General features: G+C 52.8%; 2 non-coding genes across 2 annotated transcripts; both read right to left on the bottom strand.

Moving 5' to 3' along the window:
* Positions 1 to 623: 623 nt before the first annotated feature.
* Positions 624 to 742, bottom strand: LOC119968066. Its single transcript, XR_005461099.1, has one exon. It is a non-coding gene; the product is annotated as a 5S ribosomal RNA (ribosomal RNA).
* A 793-nt stretch (positions 743 to 1,535) lies between these two features.
* On the bottom strand, positions 1,536 to 1,654 carry LOC119968093. Its single transcript, XR_005461119.1, has one exon. It is a non-coding gene; the product is annotated as a 5S ribosomal RNA (ribosomal RNA).
* Positions 1,655 to 23,136: the final 21,482 nt, after the last annotated feature.

The following is a 23,136-nucleotide window of genomic DNA, read 5'->3' on the forward strand; positions in this document are numbered from 1 at the left end:
TTTCATGCCATCCCCGCCTCGCTATCTTTCTTCTTCTCCGCCTCCCCCAAGGGCAAACTCAAGCCCTGCCCACCTCACACCAGCCTGCCGCTGGCACGCTGCTGCTGCCGTTCCACATTGCAACGCTGCGCACTGCTTTCAGCACAGCCAGGACAAGGGCCAGGCAGGCAATGCAAGCCAGCTCTCTCTTCCTTCCCTTTCCACACCAGCCCCAATGCCACAACTTGCATTCATGCCGCGCCTTCAAGGTAGGAGAGAGAACGTCCTGCCGACACACTGGCTTCCGGCCAAAGGGACCAGCTGAAATTTAAAAATGAAATTGAAAATCGCTTATTGTCACGAGTAGGCTTCAATCAAGTTACTGTGAAAAGCCCCTAGTCGCCACATTCCGGCGCCTGTTCGGGCGTACCGATCAAAGTGCAGCAAGACAAGGCACCCAACCGTGCTCGGCTGCAAAGGCAGGGCGAAGCTGCAGCAGCTGAATGGAGCCGCCAATGCGCCTGCCTGGGTTGAGCCGGCTGGCAAGCGGTGGGAGGAATGGCGAGGACGCAGAGAGCAGCAAAAGGATGGGCTGCCTCTGGTGTGGAGAGTGCTTGGCGTCAGCAGTCTCTGCTGGCCGCAAAAGCCTACTGCACCTGGTATTCCCAGGCGGTCTCCCATCCAAGTACTAACCAGGCCTGAATCTGCTTAGCTTCCGAGATCAGACGAGATCGGGCGTTCTCAGACTAGTATGGCCGTAGGCATCTGCAGCACCGTCTTCTCGCCTAGTCAAGCCTGCCACCCTAGCACCCTCGCCACTTCTTCTTTCCGCACATTTTCAATTTTTTTTCTCATTTTTTTCTACTTCTACTTCTTCTCCTCTTTCCCTCCTTCTCCTGCTTCTTCTAGCCTATTTGCCTGCTACCCGTTCCCTTTCATGCCATCCCCGCCTCGCTATCTTTCTTCTTCTCCGCCTCCCCCAAGGGCAAACTCAAGCCCTGCCCACCTCACACCAGCCTGCCGCTGGCACGCTGCTGCTGCCGTTCCACATTGCAACGCTGCGCACTGCTTTCAGCACAGCCAGGACAAGGGCCAGGCAGGCAATGCAAGCCAGCTCTCTCTTCCTTCCCTTTCCACACCAGCCCCAATGCCACAACTTGCATTCATGCCGCGCCTTCAAGGTAGGAGAGAGAACGTCCTGCCGACACACTGGCTTCCGGCCAAAGGGAACAGCTGAAATTTAAAAATGAAATTGAAAATCGCTTATTGTCACGAGTAGGCTTCAATCAAGTTACTGTGAAAAGCCCCTAGTCGCCACATTCCGGCGCCTGTTCGGGCGTACCGATCAAAGTGCAGCAAGACAAGGCACCCAACCGTGCTCGGCTGCAAAGGCAGGGCGAAGCTGCAGCAGCTGAATGGAGCCGCCAATGCGCCTGCCTGGGTTGAGCCGGCTGGCAAGCGGTGGGAGGAATGGCGAGGACGCAGAGAGCAGCAAAAGGATGGGCTGCCTCTGGTGTGGAGAGTGCTTGGCGTCAGCAGTCTCTGCTGGCCGCAAAAGCCTACTGCACCTGGTATTCCCAGGCGGTCTCCCATCCAAGTACTAACCAGGCCTGAATCTGCTTAGCTTCCGAGATCAGACGAGATCGGGCGTTCTCAGACTAGTATGGCCGTAGGCATCTGCAGCACCGTCTTCTCGCCTAGTCAAGCCTGCCACCCTAGCACCCTCGCCACTTCTTCTTTCCGCACATTTTCAATTTTTTTTCTCATTTTTTTCTACTTCTACTTCTTCTCCTCTTTCCCTCCTTCTCCTGCTTCTTCTAGCCTATTTGCCTGCTACCCGCTCCCTTTCATGCCATCCCCGCCTCGCTATCTTTCTTCTTCTCTGCCTCCCCCAAGGGCAAACTCAAGCCCTGCCCACCTCACACCAGCCTGCCGCTGGTGTGGTGATCACAAGTTAACCAGATGCAACACAACTGAGCGACCACTAGAGGGAGCACGGGAGAGCCATATAAATAGATCAGGACAGGAAGTGGAAAAGACTCTTCACAGCAGGCGGGCTGGCAAGCAGGACACACAGCAAGCAAAGCTGGTAGTTAGCACTGGAAGGTAGTTCTAGGTCGAGCTCTGGAAACTGAACGAACCCACAATAAAGCATCTTCTCCACACTTGAGACTGCGAGCTTTATTATGACACGAGGAACAACACATGGTACCCAGGAGTGATTTCAGACGCTTATGACAGGACAACTCAGCTGCAGATACAGAAAACAAAAAAAAAATGGCATGGAAATCTCAACCAAGAATGGCATGGAGATCTCCTGCTGGACATTCGACTTGGGAAGACATTGCTGATGAGAGGATGTGCCTTGGATACCCACTTCACCTGGACACGACTGGAAAAGTAAGAAGTGTCTGGGAAAGGTTTAAACAAATGCTCGATTTCGGTATCATAGCATATGATGCCGCAGCAGCCTCAGACGAAATTAAAATAGCAATCCTCATCGAAGGACATGAAGCTAGGAAAGTTTATAATGGATTTAAATACTCAAAAGGTGAAGACAAAAACAGCTTACAAACGTTACTAAACAAATTTGAAGAGTACTGTGAGAAATTTGAACAGCAAGACATACTCAGAGTCCAAACTGCACAGAGACTGAGTGATGCAAAACTTAGAAAATCACGAAAAGAGCAAGAAATCGCGAATGAAAAGTACAGATCAAAAAGAAGAAATAAAAAGAATTTCTCACAAAGCCAAAACGCTGAAATCCAGTCCAGATCGGAAAGAAAAGGTAACTTACAACTTTTAGAAAGAAAAAACGCTGAAATCCGCGATAAAATGGCGTCGGAGCACATTTTGCAGTCTCTGGTAAGCAAAGAACTACAAATCGCGTCTGCGCATGCGCCGGAACCGGAAGTCGCGCATGCGCCGGAACCGGAAGTCGCGCATGCGCAGTTTACAAAAGATCGCGGCGCCGATCGTTATGCGCATGCGCAAGCCGCGCATGCGCAGTCAAAAAAAGTCTTCGTCGCGGACCGTCATGCGCATGCGCAAGCCGCGCATGCGCAATGGACACCGAACCGCACAAGGAAAGAAAGCCGATTTGCGCATGTGCAAGTCGTTCCTACGCGTGACGTCATGACGTCTGAGAATCCTGACCACGCCCACTTAAAAGGGAAATGCCCGAAAATTGAAAACAAGACACTTAAAGTGGTAAAACCAAATTTTCTTGCCTCAGAACACAAAAAAACGCCTGAACTTAAACCAACAGTGAAAAACAACTTGCACAAAACCTTGGAAAAAGCTGCCTTCACCACACACAGTGAAGCGAACAAAAAGAATTCCGAAACAACAAAAGATGATTTGTTTTTCGACGATTACCTCTCAGACCTGACTGGGTCAGTCGGATATGCTTATCACAGCATCAGCGACACGGTCGCAAAGTACAACACGAACCAACTCGTGGTAGATGAATCCAACCAAGATGATTTGGTTTTCAAAGAATACTACTCAGACGTAGCTGAGTCAGTCGGATATGCTTATCACAGCATCAGCGACACGGTCGCAAAGTTCAACACGAATCAACTCGTGGTAGAAGAAGCCAACGAAGATGAAATGGGTTTCAAAGAATACTACTCAGACATGGAGGAGTTATTTGGACATGCTGATCACAGCATCAGCGACACCGTTGCAAAGCTCAACACGACTCTACTCATGGTGGATGAATCCAACACCATGGTGCCATGGCAGCTCGTCGATACATTGGATGACAGCAATACCCAAGACGAAGACGACGCCACACAGAGAGCACAGGAAGACTCCACGGAGCGAGCGATGACAGGCTCCACAGTGCGAGTGATGAAAGACGCCTATAGGGATGCCAGCAAACACTCCCGGGCGGACACCAAGCATGAACAAGACCATGAAGGTAAACCCGCTGTACCTGAGCAACCGCAAGCAGACTATGAAAGTCTACCAAGCTCACAGGAACAAGAAGAAAGAGCGGACTATGAAAGTCCAACACGCTCACAGGAACAAGAAGAAAAAGCAGACTATGAAAGTCCAACACGCTCACAGGAACAAGAAGAAAGAGCGGACTATGAAAGTCCAACACGCTCACAGGAACAAGAAGAAGACAATGCACCTCTGCCCACTGCATGCGAAGACAGTGACAAGGTGATCACACTCAACGTACAGGATCACAGTGAGACTGACAGTTCTCAGCTTGTCTGTACCGAAGCACAGAGCGAAAACAGTGACAAGGTGCTCGCACTCGACGTACAGGATCACAGTGAGACTGACAGTTCTCAGCTTGTCTGTACCGAAGCACAGAGCGAAAACAGTGACAAGGTGCTCGCACTCGACGTACGGGATCACAGTGAGACTGACAGTTCTCAGCTTGTCTGTACAGAAGCACAGAGTCGGGCCACCCAACAGTCCAGAGAGACGATGCCGAAAGAAAACATGCAGATTTTGACTCCAGAAGAGGAGCACCTGGAGCCCAGAGAGACAACGCCAAAAGAAAACATGCAGATTTTGACTCCAGAAGAGGAGCACCTGGAATCCACAGAGACAATGCCGAAAGAAACCATGCAGATTCTGACTCCAGAAGAGGAGCACCTGGAGTCCAGAGACATCAAACAAAAAGAAACCATGCAAATTTTGACTCCAGAAGAGGAGCACCTGGAGTCCAGTGAGACAACATCAACAGAAATCATGAAGATTTTAACTCCAGAAGCGGAGCACCAAGAGTCTAGAGAGACCACGTCAACTGAAATCATGCAGATTTGGACTCCAGAAGAGGAGCGCCGAGAGTCCACAGACACCGCGTCAAATGTAATCAAGAAGACTTTGACTCCGGAAGACGAGCACCAAGAAAGCAAAGATGCGGAATCCAATTCTCCACAACTGATTGATGTCACCTGCACCGATGCAACATCAGATCATTCGCACCACTCGCAAGACGGAATGCTCAATGACTCAAATTATCCACTCGGGACACTCACAGAGTATAACAAGAAAAACAAAAGTCAAAAGAAACACAGCAAGAACAAAAACAACATGAAGCGCGACAAGACCAACAACAATAGCAAGAAGCACAGCAGAAACGAGAACGACAACAGCAAGAAGAAAAGCAACATGAAGCGCGACAAGACAAACAACAATAGCAAGAAGCACAGCAGAAACGAGAACGACAACAGCAAGAATAAAAGCAACATGAAGCGCAACAAGACAAACAACAACGTCAGGCACAAAGATAGCGACAACGACAGGGACAGAAACAACAAGAATGGCAACAAACACAACAAAGTCAGGAACAAAGATAGCGACAACACCAAAGACAGAAACGACAAAAACAGCACCAAGACCGGCAACGAGAACAACAAAGTCAGGAACAACGACAGTGCCAACACCAAAGACGGAAACGACAAAAACAGCGACAAGTACGGCAACGAAAACAACAAAAACAAGAACGACAGAAACAACAGCAATGAAACAACGACTTGTACACAATGGAACTACTTGGCACATGACGGACAATGCCACAGCGCATGGCAAAACGATGACAAGACTACAAACATGTCATGGGATGACGACGAATCGCATAAACACACGTCTGCTCCAGAACGAGCAAGCACACCAGCATCCAAGGCGGATGAGACAATAAATCAACACCACAAGCACAGAAAAAAAAAAAAAAAAAAGTCCATGCCAGTCAACATCAGTGATGTGACCATGCAGACACCTCGGGATGACGCATTGGGTACTTAAGATAACAAGGAACACCAACAACACTCACAGCGGACTTGCAATATCAATATCACCACGTCATCAACAACAAAAAGAAAAAAAAGCTCTGAACAAATTCATCAAGTTTGGACTCATAAATGTGTTTATTAAGTTTGGACATATAAATACATTGGCTTTGTTAACTAAGGCAATAGCATCATCACTTGTATAGATACGCATATCATAAGTTACTGTTTTGTATAAAATTTCTTTAATGATGTACAGAAACTATGTAATGAGAAAAAGGGGGATGTGGTGATCGTAGATTGACCAGATACAAAACAACAGAGCAAACACGAGCGGGAGAGCTATAAATACACTGGGACAGGATGTACAATTTTCTTTAACGATGTTCAGAAAATATGTTAAGAGAAAAAGGGGGATGTGGTGATCACAAGTTAACCAGATGCAACACAACTGAGCGACCACTAGAGGGAGCACGGGAGAGCCATATAAATAGATCAGGACAGGAAGTGGAAAAGACTCTTCACAGCAGGCGGGCTGGCAAGCAGGACACACAGCAAGCAAAGCTGGTAGTTAGCACTGGAAGGTAGTTCTAGGTCGAGCTCTGGAAACTGAACGAACCCACAATAAAGCATCTTCTCCACACTTGAGACTGCGAGCTTTATTATGACACGAGGAACAACACAGCTGGCACGCTGCTGCTGCCGTTCCACATTGCAACGCTGCGCACTGCTTTCAGCACAGCCAGGACAAGGGCCAGGCAGGCAATGCAAGCCAGCTCTCTCTTCCTTCCCTTTCCACACCAGCCCCAATGCCACAACTTGCATTCATGCCGCGCCTTCAAGGTAGGAGAGAGAACGTCCTGCCGACACACTGGCTTCCGGCCAAAGGGACCAGCTGAAATTTAAAAATGAAATTGAAAATCGCTTATTGTCACGAGTAGGCTTCAATCAAGTTACTGTGAAAAGCCCCTAGTCGCCACATTCCGGCGCCTGTTCGGGCGTACCGATCAAAGTGCAGCAAGACAAGGCACCCAACCGTGCTCGGCTGCAAAGGCAGGGCGAAGCTGCAGCAGCTGAATGGAGCCGCCAATGCGCCTGCCTGGGTTGAGCCGGCATGTGTATTTTAAAATATAGGAAGTATTGCCACAAGGATTAGTTGTCAACATTTTTGAAATTATTTAATTACCTAATTGATAGATGCAATGTCAGAGCCAAAGCATGAGGACTGCTCTCACCACAGAATGTTTGTATTGATAGGGTTAGCATGACATCGGCAATAATATTATTTCCTCTTATTTTTAATGAAATATATTCTGATGATGTTTAGTCTGTGTTAGCCAGCTCAAACCCTTTTGGGTTGCTTCCAAGGCAACGCTGGAGAATGCAACAGCAGCTTTGAACAAGAGTGTCTGCAGAGAAGCAGTAAGCGCTGAATTTCCGCCACCTAGTGGCTAAATAAATATAAAGGAACATCCTCAAGTTTTATTCACTGATCCCTGGCCTCATGTATCCATTTTGAATCCTCTTTCAGCCTCTCAGCTTGGGGCCGAGCTACGGCTGTTTAAAGAAACCTGATAACTCTCGATTTTGTCACCAAAGTGAAGTGTTGGCGAGTGTAGACTTGAGAGATGAACAGACACTTCCAACACTGATGAAGGTTCAACTCAATTTTATTAACTATTTCTAACTAACTAACACACGATGACTGTGGGTCTAAGTGATGCTACCTTAAACTAGAGACCTAAGCCTTGTCCGAACCAGTTGGTTCTCTCAGAATGTGGTGTGAGTCTGTGCTGGGCTGGATGAGTTCCTGTTACACTGAGAGGCAGCACCCAGAATGAGCGGGAACCGTGGTGCCCTCTGCCTTTATAGTGTGTGTATTCTAACTGGTGATTGGCTGTAGTGTTTGTACATGTTGATTGGTCCCTGTGTGTGTCCATCAGTGTGTGTCTGCACCATGATATACTGGTGTATATTATGACACAAAGGCTCAGAGTATCAAAGTTAAGAGGCAACGATGAGCCAACATGAAACCTTCAGAATGGTGTAAGAAAGGGTGGCATGGAGGCACAGTTCGATCCCGGCCCCAGGTCAGCGTCCGTGTGGCGTTTGCACATTCTCCCTGTGTTTGCGTAGGTCTCACCCCCACAATCCAAAAATATGCAGGTTAGGTGGATTGGCCACACTAAAATTGCCCCTGAATTGCAGCACGGTAGCATGGTGGTTAGCATCAATGCTTCACAGCTCCAGGGTCCCAGGTTCGATTCCCGGCTGGGTCACTGTCTGTGCGGAGTCTGCACGTCCTCCCCGTGTGTGCGTGGGTTTCCTCTGGGTGCTCCGGTTTCCTCCCACAGTCCAAAGATGTGCAGGTTGGGTGGATTGGCCATGCTAAATTGCCCGTAGTTTCCTAAAAAGTAAGGTTAAGGGGGGGGTTGTTGGGTTATGGGTATAGGGTGGATAAGTGGGTTTGAATAGGGTGATCATTGCTCGGCACAACATCGAGGGCCGAAGGGCCTGTTCTGTGCTGTACTGTTCTATGAATTGGGAAAAAAAATTATTGGGCACTCTACATTTTTTTTTAAAGAATGGTGTAAGAATAGTTTGGTTTGTGGCACCCACCCTAGGAAGATGCAGAGGACGCACTCAAGAAATTCGCTAGGCTACATGAGGAATACTTCATTTGAAACATGAGGTTTATTTTTCATTCGAATGAAGCAGGATCCAGAGCAAAATGATAGAGTTTAAAACTATGACTCCCATTCCGCCCCTCACCCCCAACCCCTCCTCTATTACTGTCCCCATGTTGTCAGCCTATTTCCTATCTTAGTTTAGTCACTATTATCTCCAGCTGGACATTGGCAAAGATTAGAGTCATCATCCTCCAACACAGCGATCCTTGTCACTTGCTCCGCCCCTTTCCCTCAGTCACCGTCGCAGGCTTATGGCCTATAAACTCAAGATAGCCACTTAGAAATCCAACAGTGAGAACATGTCCTCGGCAGAGGTTGAGAATTGTGAAATCCCACCATCCCATGGAATGGTTGAGGTGACGGCCGGTTGAATTTCAACTACACGATAGAGAAATGGAAAGGAGGGGAGAGGAAGTAAGGTTGGGTCAAAATAATGTGTAGCTTGAGGAAAATCTTGTAGATAAGTTTAAACTGATGGCTTTGCACCCACCCCACCCCCCCCCCCCCCCCTCCTTGACGCGGATTCCCCAGCGACGGAAGGAGCAAACAACGGGAAAACCCATTGAAAGCAGCGGGACAGGAAGAGCCCACTGCCAGCCAATGGTGAGCCGCCATTGCCGCCATAAAAGCCGTGCGAGGTGGGTGAGGCGAAAATCCCGCTCACAGATTGCACGGTGTTGCGGGTTAATCCCTTACCTGCTGATTCAGGTTGATTCAGGTAGTGCCAAAAATGGGAGGAAAAAATGCCTCTAATGAATGGTTGTAATTCTGTAATCTCCCCTCGGAATTCGATGGCAAACTGTGAAGGCCTTGCACAATATGTCTTACCATGCTAGTGTATTTGTTCAATGTTTTCTGCATGAGCTTGAAGCTTTCTTATGGCTGGAGTACGGCGATAGCAACTTACCTTCAGGCAAATGGGATTCATTAAAAAATAAGCCTACCCCACAAAACATTTCTTTTGAATCTGCAGCACTGCAATATAGTATGCCAAAGCTTTTGATGAACCACACCACTCCTGGGCCCAATTAAAGCTGTGCGAGAAATAATATTTGATGTTCGGGATTGGGGTGAGAAAGACTAAGTTATCAGAGAGAATGGTTACGTGGACGCAGAATCGGGAAATACAGCCCCTGGTATCTCCGTGGTGGGATCTGGGGACCGTTAGGTTGCAGACCCGATCGGGTGCCCTTTAAAGACTGCTTCCTGATCTCTGGTGTCGGCTCTATCAGTCCCCACCCTGACTGAGTGCTGGCGGAAAGCGCATCCACTCATTCTTTTTCTTTAAAGAGGTTCAAGATCAGGACAGAAATCTGGTCTGTGCAACTCTCTCTCCACAGATGCTGTCAGACCAGCTGAAATTGTCCAGTAGTTTCTGTTTTATATCCTAATTTGGCTCCCGCTTTATTTTTTTGCCTGCAGATTCTGGATTGGGAACCTGAATGTTACTTCCTCAACAGGTCTTGCCGAACAGAGGAATCTGGATTCAACAGTTTGAACCAGGCAGGACATGTGGTGCACAACAGCGTGTGTCTGAAACATGGGCAGCACGGTAGCACAAGTGGATTGCACTGTGGCTTCACAGCGCCAGGGTCCCAGGTGCGATTCCCTGCTGGATCACTGTCTGTGCGGAGTCTGCACGGATACCCCATGTCTGCGTGGGTTTCCTCCGGGTGCTCTGGTTTCCTCCCACAGTCAAAGACGTGCATGTTAGGTGGATTAGCCGTGATAAATTGCCCTCAGTGACCAGAGGGGTTATGGGGATAGGGTGGAAGTGAGGGCTTAAATGGGTCGGTGCAGTCTCGATGGGCCGACTGGCCTCCTTCTCACACTGTATGTTCTAAGTCATTTTTGGAATCAGTACTGATGAAGCAGAAACATTCACTGAGGTAGGTGCAAACACACAAGGGGAAGGGTAAACTGACGAACCTTAAGAAGTAGAGAAACATTGAGAAGTGGTTTGCTGCAGCTATCCGTGAGCTCTGTTGACACTCTCGTTGCTAATGTCGTTCTCCATCTGAATGGACCTTTTCTTCTCGGGTCCCGGGTCACTGTTCGTGTGGAGTTTGCATGTTCTCCCCGTGTCTGTGTCGGTCTCACCCCCCCCCCCCCCCAACCCCCCCCCCCCCCCACCCCCCCCCCCCCCCCCCCCCCCCCCCCACAACCCAAATATGTGCAGGGTGCAGGGATTGGCCACGCTACATTGCCCCTTAATTGGAAAAATTGAAAAAAGAAGAAACAGCCGTTGGCATATTTCTCTAAATTGCAAAACACCGTTTCTCGACTTGCAGACTCTGCAATTTGTTACTCACGCTGGCAGTGCATCTTGCATTCAGAGAAGAGGTAAGCCTTTCAACAAGGCAATGATTCAAACAGGCAACAAGTGGAGAAGCAGTGACCAACTTGGGCATTTTCTGGTCTTTGGCTCCCGGGTGACAGAAGGAGGGCACCAAAAATGAAGCTGGGCACAGGACCCCCGATAACTGGAAATCCACCAATCCACCGCCAGGGGTAAAATTTAATGACATTATCTAAACTCAAGCCCACGTTTGCTGGAGGTTGAGCAAAGTCCGAGAGTAAAGAATTCATGGGCACTGATTACTCTCGCAGTCCTTTCTCCTTTCACAGATAATCATGTTTCAATGGGAATAACTTGTTTTCAAGAATGGTAGCTGCATTGTTGGAAGGTCTTTCATTGAATCCGTTGGCATTGCTTGCCATCAAGGCAGAGAATCTTGTTTTGTTTTTTAAATTCCCATTTTGACCCCGGAGGCATAGTGCCGCACACTCGAACAAACCGCCGCACACTCGAACAAACCGCCGCACACTTGAACAAACCGCCGCACACTCCAACAAACCGCCGCACACTCGAACAAACCGCCGCACACTCGAACAAACCGCCGCACACTCGAACAAACCGCCGCACACTCGAACAAACCGCCGCACACTCGAACAAACCGCCGCACACTCGAACAAACCGCCGCACACTCCAACAAACCGCCGCACACTCGAACAAACCGCCGCACACTCCAACAAACCGCCGCACACTCGAACAAACCGCCGCACACTCGAACAAACCGCCGGACACTCGAACAAACCGCCGTACACTCCAACAAACCGCCGCACACTCGAACAAACCGCCGTACACTCGAACAAACCGCCGTACACTCGAACAAACCGTCGCACACTCCAACAAACCGCCGCACACTCCAACAAACCGCCGCACACTCGAACAAACCGCCGCACACTCGAACAAACCGCCGCACACTCGAACAAACCGCCGCACACTCCAACAAACCGCCGCACACTCGAACAAACCGCCGCACACTCGAACAAACCGCCGCACACTCGAACAAACCGCCGGACACTCGAACAAACCGCCGCACACTCGAACAAACCGCCGCACACTCGAACAAACCGCCGCACACTCCAACAAACCGCCGCACACTCGAACAAACCGCCGCACACTCCAACAAACCGCCGCACACTCGAACAAACCGCCGCACACTCGAACAAACCGCCGCACACTCGAACAAACCGCCGCACACTCCAACAAACCGCCGCACACTCGAACAAACCGCCGTACACTCGAACAAACCGCCGTACACTCGAACAAACCGTCGCACACTCCAACAAACCGCCGCACACTCCAACAAACCGCACAACACTCGAACAAACCGCCGCACACTCCAACAAACCGCCGCACACTCCAACAAACCGCCGCACACTCGAACAAACCGCCGCACACTCGAACAAACCGCCGCACACTCGAACAAACCGCCGCACACTCGAACAAACCACCGCACACTCGAACGAAACCGCCGCACACTCAACAAACCGTCGCACACTCGAACAAACCGCCGCACACTCGAAACAAACCGCCGCACACTCGAACAAACCGCGCACACTCGAACCAAACCGCCGCACACTCGAACAAACCGCCGCACACTCCAACAAACCGCCGCACACTCCAACAAACTGCCGCACACTCCAACAAACCGCCGCACACTCCAACAAACCGCCGCACACTCCAACAAACCGCCGCACACTCGAACAAACCGCCGCCACACCGAACAACCGCCCGCACACTCGAACAAACCGCCCGCACACTCCAACAAACCGCCGCACACTCCACCAAACCGCCGCACACTCGAACAAACCGCCGCACACTCGAACAAACCGCCGCACACTCGCAAAAACCGCCGCACACTCCAACAAACCGCCGCACACTCGAACAAACCGCCGCCCGACTCCAACAAACCGCCGCACACTCGAACAAACCGCCGCACACTCCAACAAACCGCCGCACACTCCAACAAACCGCCGCGCACTCCAACAAACCGCCGTACACTCGAACAAACCGCCGCGCACTCCAACAAACCGCCGCACACTCCAACAAACCGCCGCGCACTCCAACAAACCGCCGCACACTCCAACAAACCGCCGCACACTCCAACAAACCGCCGCGCACTCCAACAAACCGCCGCACACTCCAACAAACCGCCGCACACTCCAACAAACCGCCGCACACTCCAACAAACCGCCGTACACTCGAACAAACCGTCGCACACTCGAACAAACCGCCGTACACTCGAACAAACCGCCGCACACTCGAACGAACCGCCGCACACTCGAACAAACCGTCGCACACTCGAACAAACCGCCGTACACTCGAACAAACCGCCGCACACTCCAACAAACCGCTGCACAATCGAACAAACCGTCGCACACTCCAACAAACCGCCGCGCACTCCAACAAACCGCCGCACACTCCAACAAACCGCCGCACACTCCAACAAACCGCCGTACACTCGAACAAACCGTCGCACACTCGAACAAACCGCCGTACACTCGAACAAACCGCCGCACACTCCAACAAACCGCCGCACACTCGAACGAACCGCCGCACACTCGAACGAACCGCCGCACACTCCAACAAACCGCCGCACACTCGAACAAACCGCCGCACACTCCAACGAACCGCCGCACACTCGAACAAACCGCCGCACACTCGAACAAACCGCCGCACACTCCAACAAACCGTCGCACACTCGAACGAACCGGCGCACACTCGAACAAACCGCCGCACACTCGAACAAACCGCCGCACACTCGAACGAACCGCCGCACACTCGAACGAACCGCCGCACACTCGAACAAACCGCCGCACACTCGAACAAACCGCCGCACACTCCAACAAACCGCCGCACACTCGAACAAACCGCAGCACACTCGAACAAACCGCCGCACACTCCAACAAACCGCCGCACACTCCAACAAACCGCCGCACACTCGAACAAACCGCCGCACACTCGAACAAACCGCCGCACACTCGAACGAACCGCCGCACACTCGAACAAACCGCCGCACACTCGAACAAACCGCCGCACACTCCAACAAACCGCCGCATACTCGAACAAACCGCCGCACACTCGAACGAACCGCCGCACACTCGAACAAACCGCCGCACACACGAACAAACCGCCGCACACTCCAACAAACCGCCGCACACTCGAACAAACCGCCGCACACTCGAACAAACCGCCGCACACTCCAACAAACCGCCGCACACTCGAACGAACCGCCGCACACTCGAACAAACCGCCACACACTCCAACAAACCGCCGCACACTCGAACGAACCGCCGCACACTCGAACAAACCGCCGCACACTCGAACTAACCGCCGCTCACTCCAACAAACTGCCGCACACTCGAACGAACCGCCGCACACTCGAACAAACCGCCGCACACTCGAACGAACCGCCGCACACTCGAACAAACCGCCGCACACTCGAACGAACTGCCGCACACTCGAACAAACCGCCGCACACTCCAACAAACCGTCGCACACTCGAACAAACCGCCGCACACTCGAACAAACCGTCGCACACTCCAACAAACCGCCGCACACTCCAACAAACCGCCGCACACTCGAACAAACCGCCGCACACTCGAACAATCCTCCGCACACTCCAACAAACCGCCGCACACTCGAACAAACCGCCGCACACTCCAACAAACCGCCGCACACTCCAACAAACCGCCGCACACTCCAACAAACCGCCGCACACTCCAACAAACCGCCGCACACTCGAACAAACCGCCGCACACTCCAACAAACCGCCGCACACTCCAACAAACCGCCGCACACTCCAACAAACCGCCGCACACTCCAACAAACCGCCGCACACTCCAACAAACCGCCGCACACTCCAACAAACCGCCGCACACTCCAACAAACCGCCGCTCACTCCAACAAACCGCCGCACACTCGAACAAACTGCCGCACACTCGAACGAACCGCCGCACACTCGAACGAACCGCCGCACACTCCAACAAACCGCCGCACACTCGATCAAACAGCCGCACACTCGAACAAACCGCCGCACACTCCAACAAACTGCCGCACACTCCAACAAACCGCCGCACACTCGAACAAACCGCCGCACACTCCAACAATACTCTGCACACTCGAACAAACCGCCGCACACTCCAACAAACCGCCGCACACTCGAACAAACCGCCGCACACTCCAACAAACCGCCGCACACTCCAACAAACTGCCGCACACTCCAACAAACCGCCGCACACTCGAACAAACCGCCGCACACTCCAACAAACCGCCGCACACTCGAACGAACCGCCGCACACTCGAACGAACCGCCGCACACTCGAACCAACCGCCGTACACTCCAACAAACCGCCGCACACTCCAACTAACCGCCGCACACTCCAACAAACTGCCGCACACTCGAACAAACCGCCGCACACTCGAACAAACCGCCGCACACTCGAACGAACCGCCGCACACTCGAACAAACCGCCGCACACTCGAACGAACCGCCGCGCACTCGAACAAACCGCCACACACTCGAACAAACCGCCGCACACTCGAACAAACCGCCGCACACTCGAACAAACCGCCGCACACTCGAACAAACCGCCGCGCACTCGAACAAACCGCCGCACACTCCAACAAACCGCCGCACGCTCGAACAAACCGCCGCACACTCCAACAAACCGCCGCACACTCGACCAAACCGGCGCACCCTCGAACAAACCGCCGCACACTCGAACAAACCGCCGCACACTCGAACTAACTGCCGCTCACTCCAACAAACTGCCGCACACTCGAACGAACCGCCGCACACTCGAACAAACCGCCGCACACTCGAACGAACCGCCGCACACTCGAACAAACCGCCGCACACTCGAACGAACTGCCGCACACTCGAACAAACCGCCACACACTCCAACAAACCGTTGCACACTCGAACAAACCGCCGCACACTCCAACAAACCGTCGCACACTCGAACAAACCGCCGCACACTCGAACAAACCGCCGCACACTCCAACAAACCGCCGCACACTCCAACAAACCGCCGCACACTCGAACAAACCGCCGCACACTCGAACAATCCTCCGCACACTCCAACAAACCGCCGCACACTCGAACAAACCGCCGCACACTCCAACAAACCGCCGCACACTCCAACAAACCGCCGCACACTCCAACAAACCGTCGCACACTTGAACAAACCGCCGCACACTCCAACAAACCGTCGCACACTCGAACGAACCGCCGCACACTCGAACAAACTGCCGCACACTCCAACAAACCGCCGCACACTCCAACAAACCGCCGCACACTCCAACAAACTGCCGCACACTCGAACACACCGCCGCACACTCGAACAAACCGCCGCACACTCGAACGAACCGCCGCACACTCGAACAAACCGCCGCACACTCGAACGAACCGCCGCACACTCGAACAAACCGCCGCACTCTCGAACGAACTGCCGCACACTCGAACAAACCGCCGCACACTCCAACAAACCGTCGCACACTCGAACAAACCGCCGCACACTCGAACAAACCGCCGCACTCTCGAACAAACCGCCGCACACTCCAACAAACTGCGGCACACTCGAACAAACCACCGCACACTCGAACAAACCGCCGCACACTCGAACAAACCGCCGCACACTCCAACAAACCGCCGCACACTCGAACGAACCGCTGCACACTCGAACGAACCGCCGCACACTCGAACCAACCGCCGTACACTCCAACAAACCGCCGCACACTCCAACTAACCGCCGCACACTCCAACAAACTGCCGCACACTCGAACGAACCGCGCACACTCGAACAAACCGCCGCACACTCGAACGAACCGCCGCACACTCGAACAAACCGCCGCACACTCGAACGAACCGCCGCGCACTCGAACAAACCTGCCACACACTCGAACAAACCGCCGCACACTTGAACAAACCGTCGCACACTCCAACAAACCGCCGCACACTCGACCAAACCGGCACACCCTCGAACAAACCGCCGCACACTCGAACAAACCGCCGCACACTCGAACTAACCGCCGCTCACTCCAACAAACTGCCGCACACTCGAACGAACCGCCGCACACTCGAACAAACCGCCGCACACTCGAACGAACCGCCGCACACTCGAAAAAACCGCCGCACACTCGAACGAACTGCCGCACACTCGAACAACCGCCGCACACTCCAACAAACTGTCGCACACTCGAACAAACCGCCGCACACTCGAACAAATCGTCACACACTCGAACAAACCGCCGCACACTCGAACAAACCGCCGCACACTCCAACAAACCGCCGCACACTCGAACAAACCGCCGCACACTCGAACAAACCGCCGCACACTCCAACAAACCGCCGCACACTCCAACAAACCGCCGCACACTCCAACTAACCGCCGCACACTCCAACAAACCGCCGCACACTCGAACAAACCGCCGCACACTCGAACAAACCGCCGCACACTCGAACAAACCGCCACACACTCCAACAAACCGTCGCACACTCGAACAAACCGCCGCACACTCGAACAAACCGCCGCACACTCCAACAAACCGTCGCACACTCGAACAAACCGCCGCACACTCGAACAAACCGCCGCACACTCGAACAAACCGCCGTACACTCGAACAAACCGCCGCACACTCGAACAAACCGCCACACACTCCAACAAACCGCCGCACACTCCAACTAACCGCCGCACACTCCAACAAAACCGCCGCACACTCGAACCAACCGCCGTACACTCCAACAAACCGCCGCACACTCCAACAAACCGCCGCACACTCCAACAAACCGCCGCACACTCGAACAAACCCCCGCACACTCGAACAAACCCCCGCACACTCGAACAAACCGCCGCACACTCCAACAAACTGTCGCACACTCGAACAAACCGCCGCACACTCGAACAAATCGTCACACACTCGAACAAACCGCCGCACACTCGAACAAACCGCCGCACACTCCAACAAACCGCCGCACACTCGAACAAACCGCCGCACACTCGAACAAAACCGCCGCACACTCCAACAAACCGCCGCACACTCCAACAAACCGCCGCACACTCCAACTAACCGCCGCACACTCCAACAAACCGCCGCACACTCAACAAACCGCCGCACACTCGAAAACCGCCGCACACTCGAACAAACCGCCGCACACTCGAACAAACCGCGTACACTCAACAAACGCCGCCCACTCGAACAAACCGCCGCACACTCGAACAAACCGCCGTACACTCGAACAAACCGCCGTACACTCCAACAAACCGCCGCACACTCCAACAAACCGCCGCACACTCCAACAAACCGCCGCACACTCGAACAAACCGCGCACACTCGAAAAACCGCCGCACACTCGAACAAACCGCCGCACATCGAACGAACGCGCCACTCGAAAAACCGCCACACACTCGAACAAACCGCCGCACACTGAAACAAACGTCGCACACTCAAAAAACCGCCGCACACTCGACAAACGGCACACTCCAACAAACCGCCGCACACTCGAACAAACCGCCGCACACTCGAACTAACCGCCGCTCACTCCAACAAACTGCCGCACACTCGAACGAACCGCCGCACACTCGAACAAACCGCCGCACACTCGAACGAACCGCCGCACACTCGAAAAAACCGCCGCACACTCGAACAAACTGCCGCACACTCGAACAAACCGCCGCACACTCCAACAAACCGCCGCACACTCGAACAAACCGCCGCACACTCGAACAAACCGCCGCACACTCGAACAAACCGCCGCACACTCGAACAAACCGCCGCACACTCCAACAAACCGCCGCACACTCCAACAAACCGCCGCACACTCGAACAAACCGCCGCACACTCGAACAAACCGCCGCACACTCGAACAAACCGCCGCACACTCCGAACAAACCGCCCGCACACTCGAACAAACCGCCGCACACTCGAACAAACCGCCGCACACTCGAACAAACCGCCGCACACTCCAACAAACCGCCGCACACTCGAACAAACCGCCGCACACTCCAACAAACCGCCGCACACTCCAACAAACCGCCGCACACTCCAACAAACCGTCGCACACTCGAACAAACCGCCGCACACTCGAACAAACCGCCGCACACTCCAACAAACTGCCGCACACTCCAACAAACCGCCGCACACTCGAACAAACCGCCGCACACTCCAACAATACTCCGCACACTCGAACAAACCGCCGCACACTCCAACAAACCGCCGCACACTCCAACAAACCGCCGCACACTCGAACAAACCGCCGCACACTCCAACAAACCGCCGCACACTCCAACAAACTGCCGCACACTCCAACAAACCGCCGCACACTCGAACAAACCGCCGCACACTCCAACAAACCGCCGCACACTCGAACGAACCGCCGCACACTCGAACGAACCGCCGCACACTCGAACAAACCGCCGTACACTCGAACCAACCGCCGCACACTCCAACAAACCGCCGCACACTCCAACTAACCGCCGCACACTCCAACAAACTGCCGCACACTCGAACGAACCGCCGCACACTCGAACAAACCGCCGCACACTCGAACGAACCGCCGCACACTCGAACAAACCGCCGCACACTCCAACAAACCGCCGCACACTCGAACGAACCGCCGCACACTCCAACAAACCGCCGCACACTCGAACGAACCGCCGCACACTCCAACAAACCGCCGCACACTCGAACAAACCGCCGCACACTCCAACAAACCGCCGCATTCTCGAACGAACCGCCGCACACTCCAACAAACTGCCGCACACTCGAACGAACCGCCACACACTCGAACAGACCGCATCGAGCTGGCCACCCACGTGACGGGTTCAGAGATAAGGGGTTGGATTCTCCGCAACCTGACGCCGAAATCACGTTCGGCAACGGGGGCGGCGAATCCGGTCTCCCGCGCAAAATCGGGAGCAGCGCAGTTCCGCGATTCTCCACCCCCCCTAAAATCAGCGTAGTATAGGAGTACGGCATGCCGATTATCCACCGCCTCAGGCCATTGCCTGAGGCCCACCCCGCTATTCTCCATCCCCAACCGGGCAAATTCCTGATGGCGTGGACCAGTCATGTGTAGCCACCTAAGATGGACACTGGGCTAACAAAATGGAGAACTGCTAAGACTGCAGGGAGAAAGCAGTTTTAGCCAAGACAAGCAGTCTGCAAAAGCTAATTAGCATTCTGCACGTAGCAAAACTAGTTTATGGCCAGGTGGAAGATCTCAACCAAAGATGCAAATAGCAAAACGCTTTGCATAGTAATGAGGCAATCCAGGTCTGGGCCCACACAATAGCAACATTTGGTTTTGAATGGATACTTTAAGTGGAGGCCCAGTCGAAACGGCACCAGAAGTAACCATCACAAAACACCCTAGAGACCGCCCCACCCATCGAGAAGAGACCCTCAGATTGGGGGATTTGTGAGACATCGATTGGGAAATGATCCAATCGATGCATGGCAGGTAAAGCCCGCCCCGAAAAGGCACGGACATTGGGGACCCCTATAAAGATAGACCCCGCACATGGTTCTGTCTGCTTTTGCTCCGGCTCCGCTGTTGACCCCGTTGCTGTTGTATCCTGACTCCGACTCCAGCCGTTGATCCTGTCTTCCATAACCAGCCGTTGAGCACCAGCCATCGTTCAGTAAGTCCCAAAACGACGCTCGCTACGTGAACTTATACAGTATTCGACTAATAACGAACAGAAGGTGCAGCCCAGAAAGGAACAAAGGCCTTGTCCCCTGACCTTGCTGGTTCCCACTTAGATAAGTATTTAGTCGTTTAATAGTAGAAATAGGTATTAGTCTTTAGCGTGTGCATGCGTATTTATTATATTTGTATAATAAATATTGATCGTTGGAACTTACTAATCGGTGTATAGTTTTATTACTTTGAACCTGACCTTGATATACTTGTGAGGTGTTTATATACGACACCTGGCGACTCCGAGCTGAAATTACACACACAGAGCTGTAGCAGTGTTAAGCACACGGCCTTTAAACGGATACGTGTTAATACACTCCAATAAATGCGTATTACACTCAAGTAAAACGTGCAACATTTAGTGGCGACTCTGGATGGGACACGGTTACAAGTGGCACCCCCACTCCGTCGAGGACCCTGAAATTTGAATTAGAAATCTGAGTAAAGAAAAAGGAAAGAAATCACAAGTATTCAAGGTGTTCAAACGAATAAACGTAATTCGGAAGTGTGTTTAGTGCATGCGTACTAACAGGGTTGTAAGGAAAACCTGAAAGCATTTTTGTTGCGACAAACTTTCGGTAGTTTTGTGAACGGAACATAGCGGAAGCCTTACCCGTTTCGTGAGACATAACCTCAACACCCCCTGTTCCAAATTAAGTGAGTCAGAGAAAATGGCCATGCAGGCAATGGAACGCCTCATGAATCCAGAACGGTTTGTGGTCGCAGCGACCAGCAGTAGCCGAGTAGGTCAGTGTCCCGTGTGGGAGCTGGAACTCCGCAAGTATCTGCAAGGAAAGGGATGGCCCCTTTGGAAAGAATTCTGTTTGAATGAGGAGACAGGTCCCGGAAGTATAGGACATACTTGGTGGGAGAACCTCTCTCAAATTCATAAGAAGACCCTTAGTAAAGCACGCAAGCCGATGGCAATCGTGTCCTGTTTGGCACAATTGCGAGGCACAGAGGAGGTCGTTCAGACGCTCCGGGCAGAATTAGAGGAGAGAAATCGAATGAGTAAAGTGGATGTCAGGGACATCGAGAAAGAGAATACGGATCTTAGAGGGAAGTTGGCAGAGAAAGGTAGAGAGGTGGATGATGCCAAGAGGGCACATCAGTCTTGTCTAGCCCATCTCAGCAGTTCCCAGACCCAGTACGAAAAGGCCTATCAGGACGTGCAACGTGCCGTCCTGATAAGAGAAGAATCAGAGAAGCAGGTAGAGGCTTTGCAGAGGCAATGCTCTGACCTTAAAGCAGCTTTGAGAGCACTCCATGCTGCCACCACAGAACAAAGACAGAGTACAGTAGATCATGCGAAATGCAGGAAGCAGATTGCGGAGCTGCAATCGCTGCTTTCAGTGCAAAATGGGTTTCAAAGCACCTTTGGAACGCAGTTAGATGAGGAGAATGCCCCAGACTGGAAAGAGTTAAGTGAGACAGCGCAGCGTTATGTTCAGGGAACATGTGCGCCAGCAGCGCAGCAGAAAAGACAAGCACCCCAACCCCCCACAGATCAGCTAGTTATCGTACCAATGAATCCAGTCACCACCCAGAGGAAAGCGACCACAGAAGGCGCACCCGATATCACCTACACCATCCCCTTAACTGTAACCCAACTCAGGGACGCGTGTGAGAAGATCACTCCGTTTCTCCCCACCGCAGACCCCCACCAATTTTTCGCAAAAGCAAAGCAACGGGCAACCATGTACGGCCTGGACGAGAGAGAGCAGGTTAAGCTCACAGTTCTGAGCTTAGACCAATCGGTAGTAGCAGCCCTCCCCGAACCACAGAACGTTGGCGGAGGCACCCTAGAGGAAATGCACACCTCCATTTTAGATGCCATAGGGTATAATCGAGGTGACCCAGTAGAAGGACTTAATAGCAACAAGGAGGAAATGGGAGGACGACCTGGGGATGGAGATCGGGTGGGGACTCTGGAGCGAAGCACTGCATAGGGTCAACTCCACCTCCACGTGCGCAAGGCTCAGCCTGACGCAACTAAAAGTGGTACATAGAGCCCACTTAACAAGAACCCGTATGAGTAGGTTCTTCCCGGAGGTGGAAGACAGATGTGAACGGTGCCAAAGAGGCCCGGCCAACCACGCCCACATGTTCTGGTCTTGCCCCAGACTCGTGGAGTACTGGACAGCCTTCTTCGAGGTTATGTCCAAAGTGGTGGGGGTGAGGGTGGAGCCATGCCCGATAGTGGCGGTCTTCGGGGTTTCAGAACAGCCAGATCTATTCCTGGGGAGGAGGGCAGACGCCCTTGCCTTTGCCTCCCTGATCGCCCGCCGTAGAATCCTGTTTGGCTGGCGGTCAGCAGCACCGCCCAGAGCTGCGGACTGGCTGTCCGACCTCTCGGAATCTCTCCAAATGGAGAAAATCAAATTTGCCATCCGAGGGTCGGACGACGGCTTCCACAGAACGTGGGAGCCATTCATGCAACTGTTCCGGGACCTATTTGTGGCCAATGTACAAGAGGAAGAATAGTCGGGGGAAGGTAGCGGGAGGGGGGGGGGGGGCTACAGGTTCGTTACGGGGGTTCGATGGCTAGCTAAGGCCCAAAACCAAACTAAATAAACATGTTGAGGGGGGGGGGGGGGCGCAGTTACTACTACGAAGATGCTTACCTGTAAATATGTATGTTAATTTTTGCGTGTTTGTTTT

Source organism: Scyliorhinus canicula, chromosome 6 (genome assembly GCF_902713615.1).
Source record: "Scyliorhinus canicula chromosome 6, sScyCan1.1, whole genome shotgun sequence".
NCBI lineage: Eukaryota > Metazoa > Chordata > Chondrichthyes > Carcharhiniformes > Scyliorhinidae > Scyliorhinus > Scyliorhinus canicula.